The sequence below is a fragment of the Malus domestica genome, chromosome 17 (assembly GCF_042453785.1).
Source record: "Malus domestica chromosome 17, GDT2T_hap1".
Classification (NCBI taxonomy): Eukaryota; Viridiplantae; Streptophyta; class Magnoliopsida; order Rosales; family Rosaceae; genus Malus; species Malus domestica.
In genome coordinates this window covers 22,262,348-22,278,790 of record NC_091677.1, presented here as the reverse complement: position 1 = coordinate 22,278,790, position 16,443 = coordinate 22,262,348, and positions in this window count along the sequence as shown.

Genomic DNA, 16,443 nt, shown 5'->3' with positions numbered 1-16,443 from the left:
TTTCTCTTACAGCTGTATAAGAGTCTACCTAATGGATAAGGATTGTCTGCCCTCCCACTTTCGGTGCCCTCCCGTGCCCTTCTGTTTGTGTGGTCACAGTTAAGCCACGTCAACATTTTATATTACTATTCATTTTTGTCTTATTATCTCTATATAAAAAATAATATAAAATGTTAACGTGGCTTAACCGTGACCACACAAAACAGGAGGACACCGGAAGTGGAAGGGCAGACAATCATTGTCCCTACCTAACACCATAGTTAGGGGTCCTACCAAAATTATAATTTCCTCTAGGCTTGTAGACTCTGAATACATTGATGAGTGGTGCTGTCACAGCAGAGGGAACCATTGTAAGATGTCGATGGTCCTTGTTTCTTTCATGTGATTATAATTGTTTGCGATTATAGTTGTTCACATTAATGCTTTTCTTGATCAATTTTATTCATGAATGATGTCAACGGAAAATAACTAAGGTTGTAACATCTAGAACAAATAATCATGTTACTTTCACCATTGGACAAATGTTTATTAAATCTTCACCAAAGTGAGATTTTATGAACATTTTGGTCTGGGTGCTGTTCTCTGTTTGGCAGCATATAGGATGGTAGAAGAGGTTACATTGCATGCTTGTGCCGAAACCATTTAGGAAGAGAGGAAGCTAATTGGTGTCTAGGCCATCTAAAATTGTATCTTTAATTTTCTCCTTCAGTCAACATGTTTATGCATCTACAAGCGTATGAACAAGCATATATATATATATATATATATATATATATATATATATATATACACGTGTGTGTATGAACGAATCATGTAGTCAACTGGGTTCTCTTCAATTTCAATGATTTGTGATTTGTTAAGTTGTTGTATAAATATTATGGGTTATTTGCAAATTCTAGTTTAAAACTTTTGACAAATTTGAGTGAATGCTGAGGTTTTTGGATATAGATGCATGAATTTGTCAAAGTCTTAGATGAGGTGCATTTTACGTGTGAGTTAATTGGCATCTAATCCAAAAGTAAATGAAAACGTGCGGATGAAAATTCATGGTTTATGACGACAAAATGATATATGTATGTGTGTGTGTGTGTGTGTGTATGTATGTCTATTAAAAAAAAAGGATGAGGTTAAGTGGAATTTCCTCGAAAATAATGTTCTGTTTATATTTAGGTAACTGGACTTGAATGGAGTTTAAAATGAGAAATATATGAATGGTTTGTGATGTTTCAGGTGTATTATTTTATTTTTTTAAGAGAATTAAGTTGATTGTTTTCTTGTCCAAAGACTTGAAGTCTTGGTTGTTTTAGTAACCTCTTACACGACTGTTATACAACAAGGTTATATCAAATGGTGATTGTTTATGTTTCTTGACGAAAGATGTAACATAAACATGCATGAATGATGGACATGAAAGATTTGTCTGTGAAAGAAGAAGTGAGAAAAGGGTCGGTGTTGATTGAGCACGTTGATATGAAACTGATGTTAGCTGATACTTTGACAAAACCACTGATTTTAGGAATTTTAAAGGAATATGTCACAAACATGGGTGTACATGATGTTTTTGGTTTTGAGTAATTAATGTTATTTATGTTGAGATGACTAGAAAAGTTCTCGTGTTTCATGTTATTTTCTTTGCATTTTGTCTGTAATTAGATTTTGAATGGTAGGCTTTTGCGAACCGTATATTGTCAAAACTAATTTGGGACGGGGAACCTTTTACAGACTCGTGAAAGTATACCTATGTCAAGGTCCTCTTCAAAGCTTTGTCCATTTACAACGGGGGTGAGCTAGTTGTATTTCTTATTAGGTGGTAAAGTTTTGACCGTGAACCATTATGTAGAATAGAATTCATGGTGCTGGATGCTGCTTTTCTCTTTTGTTTGTTCTAACAAAATGGAAGTTTTAGGGCACAATTGTCATGCGTATTGGAGTGGGATTTATTCCTAAGGATGGATTAGGTGATGCCTTGACCAGTAAAGTTTTGGCCAAACAAATGCTTGTTTTCATTGTGTCTCAGAGAAATTTATTCCTAAAGTGGAACCTGTTGGTTTGTTGAAATGTGGGAGTAGAGGAAACCAATGCTTGTTTTCACTATGTCTTGTGTCACTACAAGATTTTAGTTTATTTTCTTTCAAGCTTGTATTTGACAATGTTTATGTTAATTCAGAATTTGTGATGTGTAATTAAATGACTAATCATTTTTCCAAAGAGCATATTGGTTAAGTCTGTTATGCAGGGAGCTTGTGAAAACTTGGAAGTTCAATCTATGAAGGTACACTGGGTAAATGTGTGGGAGGAAATAAATGTGATATAAGTTGTAAATTACTTGCTTGGAATGTGTATGAAATGTATATCAATTGCATCATACGGTATGATTTGGAGAATTGTGATTGCATGGTGCATGTAGTATCATTACATGCATTGTTTTCTGGAGTTCGTCTCAAACGATTACTTGTAGATGTTTATAAGATGTTGGTTGCGTAAGAAACTCAAGGTGATCACTAAGGAATGATTTGTCATGGACATGTTGCTTCATACCATAACTAGCTAACGTCCATGTGGGAGATCATGTAAGAATCCTATGTGGACTCAACTAGTTAGGATAAAGGAGAAGTAATAGGTTGGTAATACAAATCAAATAGAGTTTGAATACGTGTAAAGCTACATCCTATAATTGAGGAATACACTCCCAACGTGCATTTGAAAATAAGCACTAATCACAACTGCTCCATACACGGTTGGATTGGGTGCAACGGGTGAACAACCAACCCTCCACGATAGATGGAACTTGGCTACCATTGCATCTATATAAAATGAATTCCATGCTCACAGGGAAACTGTTCTACATTTAAGGGGTCTATCACCATTAGAATATAAAGGTCTTTAAGTGACTAGAAGCGTTCTTTGACAACCATGATGGCTTCGATAGTTATGCTGCACAAATGCGTTCTCCTGAAACTACTGATATGGTATTGCTATGGCTGCTTCGACAGGTTTGTCTTCGACCCTTATGTCTTCTTGTGGTCTGGGGTTAATGTTAAAATAGGATTTGTTCCAACATTTGGTATCAGAGCCAACTTAGCATGTCCTAGATCCATTTATATGGTTATACTGCATGATTATGACAGATAGACATTCCGCCCTCCAAATTCGTGTACAACCACTTTCATATCAGAGATGGATTGATCAGTAGTAACATCAAAAGAATAGGATTTACCATAACCATCAACAAGATATATAGAATATGCCTTCAAATTGAACAACATTTGGTCCCGTGGATGACAAGGTTCTCAAAACCCAAATAAATTTGGGAAGACATCAACGAATTTGTGGGTCTTCATAAGGATTTTTAATCATTGTCAATGGGTATCGAACTGTGTCACTAATAAATCCAGATCATTGGGGTTGTTGTGACAGCGCAAAGGGTGTGTACAATGAATAGGATGGATTGTGTTGGCTCAATAGAGGGATGGTTGATCATGGTCGACAGTGCGTTGAGGCGTCCAGGGGGTTTTATGAAACCCTGGTCATTCTACCTAAAAAATTGTCAGAACCCTAGTTTTAAAATAGAATTCTACTTCTTCAATCCAATATCTGGTGATCGAGTGCTGCTCCCCTCGTCGCAGTCCACCCTTCCATGCCACTGCATCAATGGTCCTGACTTCTCCGTTTCTAAAATTATTGCCTCTTCTGAACCAAAAACAATCAGCCAGGAGCCATGTTTTGTGGTTTGTCTTTGCAAACAGGGTCATCTGACTTATTGTAGGCCAAGGGATCAATCATGGAGCTCGATTGATGAGGACGTACCCTTTGTTAATGGTATAGTTATACTGGGTGGTTCACTCGTCGCCAAGCAAACTCGGTTGCTCATCGCCTTGCACGGGTTGGTCTCTCGGTGCAACAAGATTGTATTTGGGATGTTACTCCCCCAAGTATTGTCATCGACTTACTTGTGGAGGAAAATGTAAAGCCATAATTGGTTATTTGGATGTAATTCTTGTACCGCACCTTTTTTGAGGAAATTGAATCTACTACCGCATCTTTTCAAAAAAACCTTTTTTGAGGAAATTGAATCTACTACCGCATCTTTTCAAAAAAAAAAAAAAAAGTTATACTGGGTGGTAAGTTATATGCTACAACGTCCTTAGAGTCCAAGTTTTTAATTGTATTTGAGATGTCGAAGACGCCAAAGGCATTGGCGGTCCTCTTAGTTGCAGGGTCGTTAAGTTGGTAACCCTTGATCCCAACACACGTCCTTCCTTTTTTCCACTTCCTTTCGTTAAAATTGATTATAATGGATCAAGAGTAGAGCATTACAATGACCATGATTTCGTTCACCTAGCAAAAGATACTGCATCTATGGAGTTGTTTATGATTTTTTCATAAGGTAGACTATGCATACAAGCCTAAACAAGAAACGTGCTTAATATCCGATCCTTGGCATAAGGTCATGCTTGGAAAGACCTTTCACTACACTGAAGACTAAAGGATTTTGAGTGTTCAAACTGGAGTGTGATATTGATGGTGGTCCACAATGGATGGAGGTTGTTGAACTTGGTGATCGGGTATTATTTGTGAGCAACCACCATTCCGCCGTTATATCGTACCCCATGGTCAGAATGTTGAAAGAAACATTATTTATTTTGCCTTTGATTACCCTTGTACGAATCAACCGAATGTAACTTTGAAATATTTTCCTTCACAAATAAAAGTATTAGGCATTTTAGTTGCCCCAAGGGTCTTTCTTCGTTTCATACCGCACCTTTATGGTTTGTACCCAATCTTTGATAGGTTAGTTTAATTAAATTTTGTTTTGTTTCCTTTTTTTAGTTGGAAAGATTTGCTTTTTATTTTTATTTTTCCGAAAATTGTTTACTTCTCATACTTATATGCACTTAACATATATATATATATATATATATATATAAATCATGTGATTATGTGTATTTAATACAATCACTACATTGATTCATTCATGAAAGGAACATAACTACATTAAGATCAAATTGTATAAAATAGATTTAACGTTATGTGGAGTCTTGATTCAATAATTTTATATTATTGTAGCAAGATGCTAATATAATGATAATCCTGTTTCGTATAGTCAATTTTCATAACAAAGGCATATTAAACACTGCAAGAAAAATACGGCTACTGGGACAAAGTTTTATGAACTGGACTTGGCTGCTGTAAATTCAGCAGCAAGTCCTGCTTACACCTAAGTTTGACTGAACACGTGTCTAAGTTTTGATTTTGTTAATAAAACTTGAACATATGTGTAGTCAGAATTGGATATAAGCATAACCTGCTGCTGGTTAGATCACGAAACATCGTTTCACCCATTGAGCATAACTTGCACCTGGAAATCTCCATGCTAGGCTCAGGAACCCTGTGGATTATGAGTCTCCCTGTGCCGCAGTTTTCGATACGCCTAAAAGTACGAAAATACAGATAAATTTACCATTATAGTAATAACTAATCTCCTAGCTCATAAGCACAAAAACCAAGACAACATTGTTGACAAATTTTTCATTATACCAAGAACATATCATGTACACCAAGTATTGGATAAAAAAAAATTACAATCAGTTGTATTATAACACAAAAATTTGTTTTGCAGAAGCTGACAGGATCCAAAACTATCTAACTCAATAACTTTGCCTACAACCTCTTGTACTTTAAATTAGCAGCAAAATTTTCAATTAAGCTCTGGTAATGCAGACTGAAGAATGTCAAAAATAAATTGGTTATTTGCTCTTCATTTTCCAATTGTACGGCATAAAAATGAAGGATTTTCAACTGTCTTAGAAAATATCTCAACAAGCTTCCTGCTTCACCATACGCCATTTTTCTTTGCCTTTTAGACAAAAGAAGGTTCTTCTGATCAACCTTTGTATAACCAAGAGATTCCCTTCCTCCAACATGCTTAGCCATCAACTCATAAGACGAACGAAGTGGGATACCAATCTAACCGTAGGACCACTTGCGGATGGGGAGGGGAATTGTCAGCGGGGTCAACAAGGGTGTGGCAAAGGTGTGGCGGCCGTGGTCGTTGTCAACAAGCTTTCAGCGGCGATGGTTAAGAAGTGGGTGCTGTTGCTTGGGTGAACCGGAAAACAGATTCACCACAGCAACAGTATGCTTCCATGTCTTTCAATGCTTCTTTATAGTCCCGTCTATTTTACTAATTCCAGTTGTTGCAGCCATCACATCCCCATAGATTACCTTCGTACCATAGTTTCATTTGTGATTTTTGATATAATTATGATGGTGATTTTTGATATATTTAACCTATATCGATGAATGATCGCCACCATAATTATATCAAAAATCACAACTGAAACTATGATACGAAGGTAATTTATGGGAGACGTGATGGCTGCAACAGCTGGAATTAGTAAAATAGACTACACTATAAAAGAAGCATTGAAAGACATGGAATCATATTGTTGTTGTGGTGAATCTGATTTTCGGTTCACCCACTGTTTCAGCAACAGCTCTTGCTTCTTAACCACCGCCGCCAAGCGCTTGTTGACGACAGCCATGGCCGCCGCGCCCTTACTCCTTGACTTGTTGACCCCGCTAACCATTCCCCTCCCCATCCTCCAATGGTCCTACAGTTAGATAAGAAAAACAGACGTACACAACAAAATGTAAGAAAATAACTGCGTAGATTGAAGGGATAATGATAGCCACTCATGAGTATGCATTTTAGAAAATGAGAAGAAAGAAGAATGAGAGGGAAGAAGGAGAGAGAAAGCGAGTGAATCTACAGAAAGTTAAGAGAGGCGGAGGGAGGGAAAGAGAGGAAGGAGAGAGATAGTGAGTCTACAGAGCTAAGAGAGAGAGATAAGAGGGAGTGAGGGAGTGAGGCCATCTCCAACCGAGGGCTGGCCAAAGGGCTCGTTTGAGCCCTCTAGCCCTCCAAGATTCCTCAAGATATTAATATTTTAATGAACAGTACAGGGCCATATTTGCCTCCGTCTCCAACCGAGGGCCAGAGGGCCAAAGGGCTCGTTTTAGCCCTGTCACAAAAAACCGTCTCCAACCGAGAGCCAAATGGCCATAGGGCCAATCATAGGAAGTTATACGAAAAAAATAGAATTGAAAAAAAATATGAAACAAATTTTGTGAAATAGAAGTTATAGGAAACAAAATATGAAACAAAATTTGATTCATATGAAAAGGAAAAAAAAAGGGAAAAAAAGAAGTTTAAATTCATTAAAAAAAAAAGAAGTTTAAATTCATTTAAAAAAAAAAGAGGCCTAATAATACAACGGCTACTAGCCGTTACATTAAAAAACATTTCAAACTATTAGTGTCGGAGCCCTCTGGCCTAGCCCTCGGTTGGAGACGATTTTAGGGCTATTTTCGGCACTCTGGCCATCTGGACCCTTCGGTTGGAGATGGCCTGAGTAGAGGATTGTAGCTGCATATATAGGGATTTGATTTACGTGGCGGCTAGCAGGAATGGCGAACTAAAGATTCCTTCGGACAATTAAAATAAAAAAATTAAAAAAAACAAAAATAAAACATGTGGCCACCGTGACCGCAAAGGTATACTGGTGCAAAACTTCCTCAACTTAAAACTTAATACCACAACCCACTCTTCCTCGCAGTCTATTGATATCCAAAATACATTATACCCTTGCATTCCTTTTGCAATCAACTTTATAAATTTTATGGATAATATTACTGTTTTTGTCCATGTAGTCATGCAAGTATGTAGACAAGTTAGATTTTTAAATTCGGTCACGTATATGCAATTTATGCAAAATGTCACTGTTTTTGTCCATGTAACTTGGGTTCATCACAAGTTTTGTTGCAATGAAGACACAATACAAATCATATTAACGACATATTATCGGCTCTATCTGGAAAAATAAAAAATAAAACTAAAAATATTATTGCTGTTGTCAGGAATCGAACCAGGGTCACCTCACCCGGCTAACAGGTAGAAATACTTACTGGAAATTTGCATGTCTAATTTAAGTGCCTCCAAAATTTGCACGTCTTAAATACTGCTTCTTTAAGTCCATGATTTCATTTTATACATTATATATTTTACTTTTATATTTAACTACATGCAAAGCTGATGGAAGCTGAAAAAATGGAGAATATCGACCCAATGATATCATCGTTTAAGATAGGTGCATTTTAGCACTTTAATTATTGAGTTAATTTAATGGTGCTTAATTTCAAATACACCTCTTGAGAATTCTAGTGTTTTCACAAAACCCTCTAGATTTAAAAAAAACTACACAAAACTTCCCCCATTACATGACCTGTAACATATGAAGAGATGTTTCAATGTGTCGGGAAGTCCGGTATATAACTCGGTATACCAAGTATAATAACATAATTGATTGGAAACTTGAAAAAAAAAATTCTAACTAATTATATTATGACATTTGGTATATCGATCAATATCTTCAAATACACTAAAAGTTTCATTAACATATGTGCAGAATAAATTAAAATTACAAAAACACCCTCGCAAATTTCAACTAGCGTTTAGTTACTTATTTTGATTAAATCAAGTAAAATCCCCAAACCCGCTAGAAAAAAACAATATATATAAAATCCCCGAACAACTCGGCCAAACCCTAAAGATCCTCGCAAGATGGTTATTAAATCCTAGCCATGCATCATAAAGAAATTTTGACTTCATATCCCATCATGCTCCTATCCTATGCATGGGATTCTTCAAAGGACAAGAATTGTCTGCCCTCCTTATTCTCGTACCCTTTCATGTCTTATTGTTTGTGTGGTCACAGTTAAATCACGTCAATATTTTATATTACTATTTATTTTTATCTTATTATCTCTATAAAAAAAATATAAAATGTTGACGTAGCTTAACCGTGACCACACAAAACAGGAGGGCATGGAAGGGCACGGGAACAAGGAGGGCAAACAATCCTTGTCTTTCTTCAAAACCATTTTCCTACGTTTGTGTGGAAAGTATAGTTTTCTTGTTTAATTTAAATAGCAGTCAACGATACTATATTTCATCTTGGGAGAGAAAAACTAAATATGGCATATGAAGAGGGGGAAAATAATGATAAATAAATGAAAAAAATAGCATACATATTTTGAAAGAAATAGTAAAAAGAGCTATAACTAATAATAGGAATTATTACTGGTACTTTACAAATCTCATTTTGGACTCCAAATTTTTTATTATTTGAAAGAAAAATATTGTGAGAAATAGTAAAATAAGATTTTTGGAATGTTAATAACAATTTTTATTCAATTCAAATTATAACACATGATTCTATAATTTTGGTTATGTTTATGCATTTAATTATTTATTTTGGAGAACAAAAAAAACTTACTATTTACTCTCCGTTTAATTTCCTATAATCAAGGGGAATCAATATCCTCTTCTCCTTCTCTGGACATAGCTACAAAATTTGGAAAAGAAAACTAATTCACCGGGAGCATAAAGATGCCTTACAATAAGTTGACGGTGTTACACCATAAAGATACTTCGAATAAATTAGAATACATATTCTCAAAATATCTTCCAAATTGTTGAGGTCGTTACTCTTGTTACCCGGTGTGAAACTAGTTGGTTTAACCCTAGTCTAGGCTCTCGACAAACGAGAAGTAACTTAAGTAAATTAGCATTTCTAATGTGTAATAGGTTTGTGTTCAACCTAGACACTTTTATGAGATACGCTTATTATATTATCAGCATGAAAACTAAAAAAATGTAGGGAAAATATGATCAAGTAATTAACATATTTACCATCTGTGTTCCCAACAATAAAAAAAATGAGCCTAGATATAAGAGCTTTGAATTACTTTGCAACTCGGTTATAGGTGGTCCAGGGATAGACCTTGTTTCTTTTGTCTTAATTAAAAGAAATTTCCATCAAACATGTAATTAGTCATCACTAGTCATCGATATGCTGATATACTGAGTTAGGTGTAAGCTCTAGGCACAAGAAAGAAGATGGACGGACATGAAATGGTTTTCATTTGCAAACCATTACTATTACTTTCTTTGTTAATCGAACGTTTGATTTCTTAGTAGAAAGCAATTGAACAAGCGAACTAAAAAAATAGTATGGAGCTAGGTTGCCAGAGAGGAAGAGAGATGACATGAAGTTGAATTGAATAGACATGTCTATTGGGTGTTTGTATGCTATGCAACTTTCATGTGCTACAAAAAGTGAAGGGCTTGTTTATGGTTGGAAGATCAATAACGTGATTTCGCAGCATACATGCATGTGCTACATTGATATGCCCTACTAAATTCTTGGCCCCTTGTCATATATGTTACATAGACACCATCAGCTTTGTGGTATCTTTTAATGAGGGTCATTACACCCCATTACTCTCACCCACCAACCTCATATCTTCTGCTCTAATTGCAAAACCTACCAAGTTTTCTTTTTTGTTTTACCAAGATATCCTCACCACTCATGCCAAATTAAGCGATCATCCAACAAATTTTAGCGAATATTCACAGGTCATTACAAGGTTAATTTGAGAAGTGAGAGTCAGGTAGCTTGAGAGATGAAAACCTTAAAACCTCTCGCTTCTCTAACACTACCATTTCCCAATCCTAAATCATCTCATACTTTCTTGAGACCCTCATCTTTTCCTAATTCATTATGCAATTTTCATGTCTCACTCTCTCTACTCAATTCCTCCCGATTTTCATTCCTGCAAGAATATATACTTCCTTCTGAAACACAAGAGACTTTAGCATCAATTTTTAATATGGAAAGGTATTGTAGGGACGAGTTGGGATGAATTGAGAAGAAAGAGAGTCGGTAGCCTCTTGTGCTTCAAAAGGATGTATATCCTTGCAAGAATGAGAAAGGTGGAACCTCTTGACAGTCGGTAACCTCGTGATTTAGAAGAAAGTATATCCTTGCAGGGACGATAGTCGGGAGGAATTGAGAATAGAAAAAATGAGGCGTGAAGATTGCAGAGAATTAGTAAAAGATGATGGTCTAATGGGAAGATTTAGAATTGGAAATATGATAGTATTATTATATAGTGTTAGAAGCGAGAGGTTTTAGGGTTTTCATCTCTCAAGTTACTTGACTTTAACTTTCCAAATTAACCTTGTAATGACCTATGAATATCCATTAAAATGTGTTTGGTGATCTCATAATTTGGCATGAGTGGAGAGGATATCATGGTTAAACAAAAAAATACTTTGTAAGTTTTGCAATTAGAGCAGAAGAGGTAAGGTTGGTGGGTGAGACTAATGGGGTGTAATGACCCTCATTAAAAGATAAAACAAAATTGATGGTGTCTATGTAACATAAACAAGAAGGAGCTAAGATTTGGTAGGGTATATCAATGTAGTACGTGCATGCATGCAGCAAAATCACAATCCTGATCTTCCAACTAGGACTTCTCAATACGTATTATTTTGTTGTTTTCCTTATCTATTTCTTTATTCACAACAATGCGTTTTAGGTTGGAAAGAGAAAAGAAAGAGCTCAACCTTGTCAGTTGTCACCAACCCAGAAATTAGCCCTTCTTTTTCTATGGCACATGAAAGTTGCATAGTATATAAATCCCCAATAGATATGTCCATTCAATTCAACTTTTTGTCATCTCTTCCTATCTAGTAACATACCTAACTCCATAGTATTTTTTAAATTGGATTTTTATCACAAATAGTCCCTGACATTGATCAAACACATCATTTTGGTCCCTGACAATGAAAATCAATAGAAATGGTCCCTGACATTGATCAAACACATCACAAATGGTCCTTCCGTTAAAAACGTTTTGGGCAATTTTCAAAGCTTCGTAACTCAATCGTTTCTTAACCAAATTCGACCCATGATATATCAAAATGAAGATAGGAAAGTGTAGAACAAGATTATACCTATTTGGAAATCCAATTATTGTCGGAGATGGCCGGAAAATAGCCTCAAATGTGACTGGTCTGCAAAAAAACTGGAAAACTCGCCTAAAATGGGGTAAATTTTAAACATTCATAACTTCTTCAATACTCAACGAAATTGAGTGATTCAAAAATGAAAATCATACTTCTCAACGAGACAAAGAGAATGGTACCTTTATTGACTGCTAGTTTATCGTGGTTTGACCGGAATATGGCTCGAACTTGGATAACCATTTTCGAGTTAGCCAATTTTGAGTCGTTTTCCGGCCAAACTACGATGAGTTAGCCATCAAGAAAGCTACCATTCTCTTAGTCTCATCGAGAAGTATTATTTTTGTTTTTGAATCATTCGATTTCGTTGATTATTGAAGATGTTATGAGTGTTTAAAGTTTACCCCATTTCAGGCGAGTTTTCCAGTTTTTTCGCGGACCAGTCACATTTGAGGCTATTTTCCGGCCATCTCCGGCAACCATTGGGTTTCCAAATAGGTATAATCATGTTCTACACTTTCCTATCTTCATTTTGATATATCATGGGTCGAATTTGGTTAAGAAACGATTGAGTTACGAAGCTTTGAAAATTGCCCAAAAAGTTTTTAATGGAATGACCATTTGTGATGTGTTTGATCAATGTCATGGACCATTTCTATTGATTTTCAATGTCAAGGACCAAAATGATGTGTTTGATCAATGTCAGGGACCATTTGTGATAAAAACCCTTTTAAATTTGCTTGCTCAATTGCTTTATAGGAAAAAAATCAAAGACTCGATAAACAAATAAAGTAATAATAATGGTTTGTAGATGAAGGCCGACAAGAGCATACACCCACCTCAGTATATTAGCATATCGAGAACTAGTGAGTAGCGTGTACTGATGACTAATTACATGTTCGATGGAAATTTCTTTTAATTAAGATCAATGAAACATGGTCTATCCCTAGACCACCCATAATCAAAACTCATATATCTGGGCTCAATCTTTTATTTTTGGGCACACAAATTGGTATTAAAAGTTAAATTCTAGGTTTTAGATGAATATTTTTCTCTACTTTATTCTTCTCACATAGAGGAATATATAAACTTATACAATCTCCTACAAACTAGGAAACAAGTATCCCAAATCCACAAGGATACCAATTACATAATTTTATACCCAAAATATCTCCTCATTATTTCCTAAGATTTCCTCACGCAACACTCCCCCTCAAGTTGGTGCGTAGATATCTCCTAGGCCCAACTTGTCAAGTGAGTTCTGAAACACTCTTGTCGCCACTGCATGCGTTAACACATCAGCTAGCTGGTCTTCGGATCTCACATATGGAATGTCAATTAGCTTAACATCTAACTTTTCTTTAATAAAATGTCTATCCACCTCAACATGTTTTGTACGATCATGCTGAACTGGATTATTAGCTATTTCTCGCGCAACTTGATTATCACAATATAAAAGCATCGTTCCACGTGGCTTGAACCCAATCTCTGTAAGAAGAATCCTTAGCCATAATAGCTCACAAATCCCATGTGCCATCCTACGGTATTCAGCCTCTGCCGTAGACCTTGCCACCACATTCTGTTTCTTGCTCCTCCAAGTCACAAGATTTCCTGCAACAAATGTAAAGTACCCTGATGTAGAGCGTCTATCAGTAATGTTCCCGGCCCAATCAGCATCAGTGTACCCTTTTATCTCTAAATGCCCATGTTTCCTGAAAATCAACCTTTTTCCAAGTGCACCTTTCAAATAACTCAATATTCGCATTACTGCAGCCATGTGATCTTCACTAGGAGAGTGCATAAATTGACTTACTACACTAACAGCATATGCAATATCTGGTCTTGTGAGAGACAAGTAAATTAACCTCCCTACTAACCTTTGGTATCTTTCCCTGTTTGCAGGAACCTCGTCCAGGTAGACAGCCAAATGATGATTCTGAACTATAGGTGTTTCTGCGGGTTTACATGCCAACATCCAAGTTTCAGACAAAAGATCCATAACATACTTCCACTGGGATAAGTAAATACCATCACGGGAACGAGCAACTTCAATTCCCAAGAAATACTTCAAACCCCCTAAATCTTTCATCTCAAACTCAGAAGAAAGATACTCCTATAATCTTTCCATTTCCTCTGTATCATCACCTGTGACTACCATATCATCCACATAGATTATCAACAAGGTAACCTTTCCTCCCCTGCGTTTGATAAACAAAGTGTGATCCGCATTCCCTTGTTGGTACCCGTATTTCTTCATTGCATCAGTGAATCTTCCAAACCAAGCCCTTGGCGATTGTTTGAGTCCATAAAGAGCCTTTCGTAGTCTGCATACTTTGCCTGCTTTATTCTGCACTTCATACCCAGGTGGGAGTTCCATGTATACTTCTTCCTCCAAGTCGCCATGTAGAAAAGCATTCTTCACATCAAATTGTTTCAACGGCCAATCAAAGTTTGCAGCTAAAGACAAAAGAACTCGTATGGTATTCATCTTTGCTACTGGGGCAAATGTTTCCTGATAATCTACTCCAAAAGTTTGTGTGTACCCTTTAGCAACCAACCGTGCCTTGTATCTATCAATGGTTCCATCAGCTTTGTATTTGATGGTGAACACCCATTTGCATCCCACTGGTCTTTTTCCTTGGGGTAGTGACTCCACGCTCCAAGTTTCATTTTTTTTAGGGCTTTCATTTCTACCTCCATTGCCTCTTTCCATCTAGGATCTCGCAAAGCTTCTTCCACTTTTGTTGGAATTTTGATAGCATCCATTGTATCCACAAAGGCTTGGTACTTGGAAGACAGTCGATGCGTAGAAACATACTTTGCAATAGCATATCTAATTTTCCCATCCGGAGAATACCTGTCAGGAGGTTTCCCACGATTTTGTCTCGGGGGCAATACATAATTACTTTCAATGTTAGTCAAATTATGAGCTTCATTAGATTGGAATAAGCTTACCTCATGGATATCCTCGAGCACACGGACGGGTACAACTAGAGGAGGGTTATTTCTTGAAGTGCTTGAGCTGTCACTACATGGTCCAATTTGTGTGCTGCTGCTCGGTCCAATTTGTGTGCTGGACTTAGAAAGGCTTTCGGCCCCTAGGCCCTTAGACCCACTTGTCACATAATCCAAAGTAGACAAGCCCAGATTGGGCTCACACAAGTTGCTGTCCTCACGGCACAAGCCCATATTAGGCTCACACAGGTTGCTGGACTCACGGCATAAGCCTAGATTGGGCTCACGTAAGCTACTGCACTCATAGCTACTTAGGCCACTACAACTCTCGGCTGACTGGCATATGGTATTACGGTAGGTGTCATCCACCTGCACAGTTGGCAGATCAATCCAACTATAATCTTCATTTGTGCTCATCTCCTCCTGAAGATTATAGTAAGTGTGTTCAGTGGGAAAAAACATCTCATGCTTGGAAAATGTAACATCCATAGTGACGTACAAATGCTTAGTTGGTGGGTTGGTGACGTACAAATGCTTAGTTGGTGGGTGATAACATCGGTACCCCTTTTGTTGACTATTAAATCCCAGAAAAATACAACGAACCGCACATGGATCCAACTTACTGCGCTGATTTTTATGGAGATGCACACATGCCACACAAACAAAGATACGTGGGGACAAATGAAGAGAAGATGGTAATGTCACATGGTCAGCAAGAACTTTCATAGGAGTGCGAAAACTATGCACTCGGGATGGCATGCGGTTCATTAGATAAACGGAGTATCTGACGGCATCCGCCCAATAAGAGTGAGGAGCGTGAGCACCAATAAGGAGTGCTCGAGTGGTTTCCAAAATATGTCTATTTTTGCGCTCGGCTACACCATTTTGCTGTGGAGTGTGTGGGCAAGTAGTCTCATGAAGAATGCCGTGCTCCTGAAAAAATTGAGAAAGTTCGGTATTGATATATTCCCACCATTATCTGACCTAAGAACCTTAAGGGGTAGAGAGAATTGAGTTTTAACCATGCAGTAGAACTGGTTAAAAATCTGTCCAACATCACTTTTATGCTTCATAGTATAAAGCCATGTCATTCGGGTGCAGTCATCCACAAAGATAACAAACCAACGAACCCCATGATTAGTGGCTACTGGAGAAGGCCCCCACACATCAGAATGAACTAACTCAAAAGGAATTGTTCTTTTATTGAAACTCGAATGATAAGAAGTACGATGACTTTTTGCAAGAATGCAATCATTACACTGAAAATCAGAGTCTGAAATGCCATGAAATAAAGACAGTAGCAATTTTTTCAAATAACCAAAAGATGCATGCCCTAATCGACGATGCCATAACCAAATTGTCTTATTCTTGTTCGAATGACCACTGCGCACTTGATTTACGTGACTTGCCGATACATCATCCACATAATACAACCCTCTCCTCTTAGTACCACGCCCAATTATCGCCCGAGTCTGGATATCCTGAAGTAGGCAAAATGTGGGAAACATTAACACAACACAATCTAATTGCTCAATAACTTGACCAACAGAAAGTAGATGATTAGATAATGTTGGAACAAGTAGTGCATTGTGAATAGACAAAGATGGAGTAAGGGA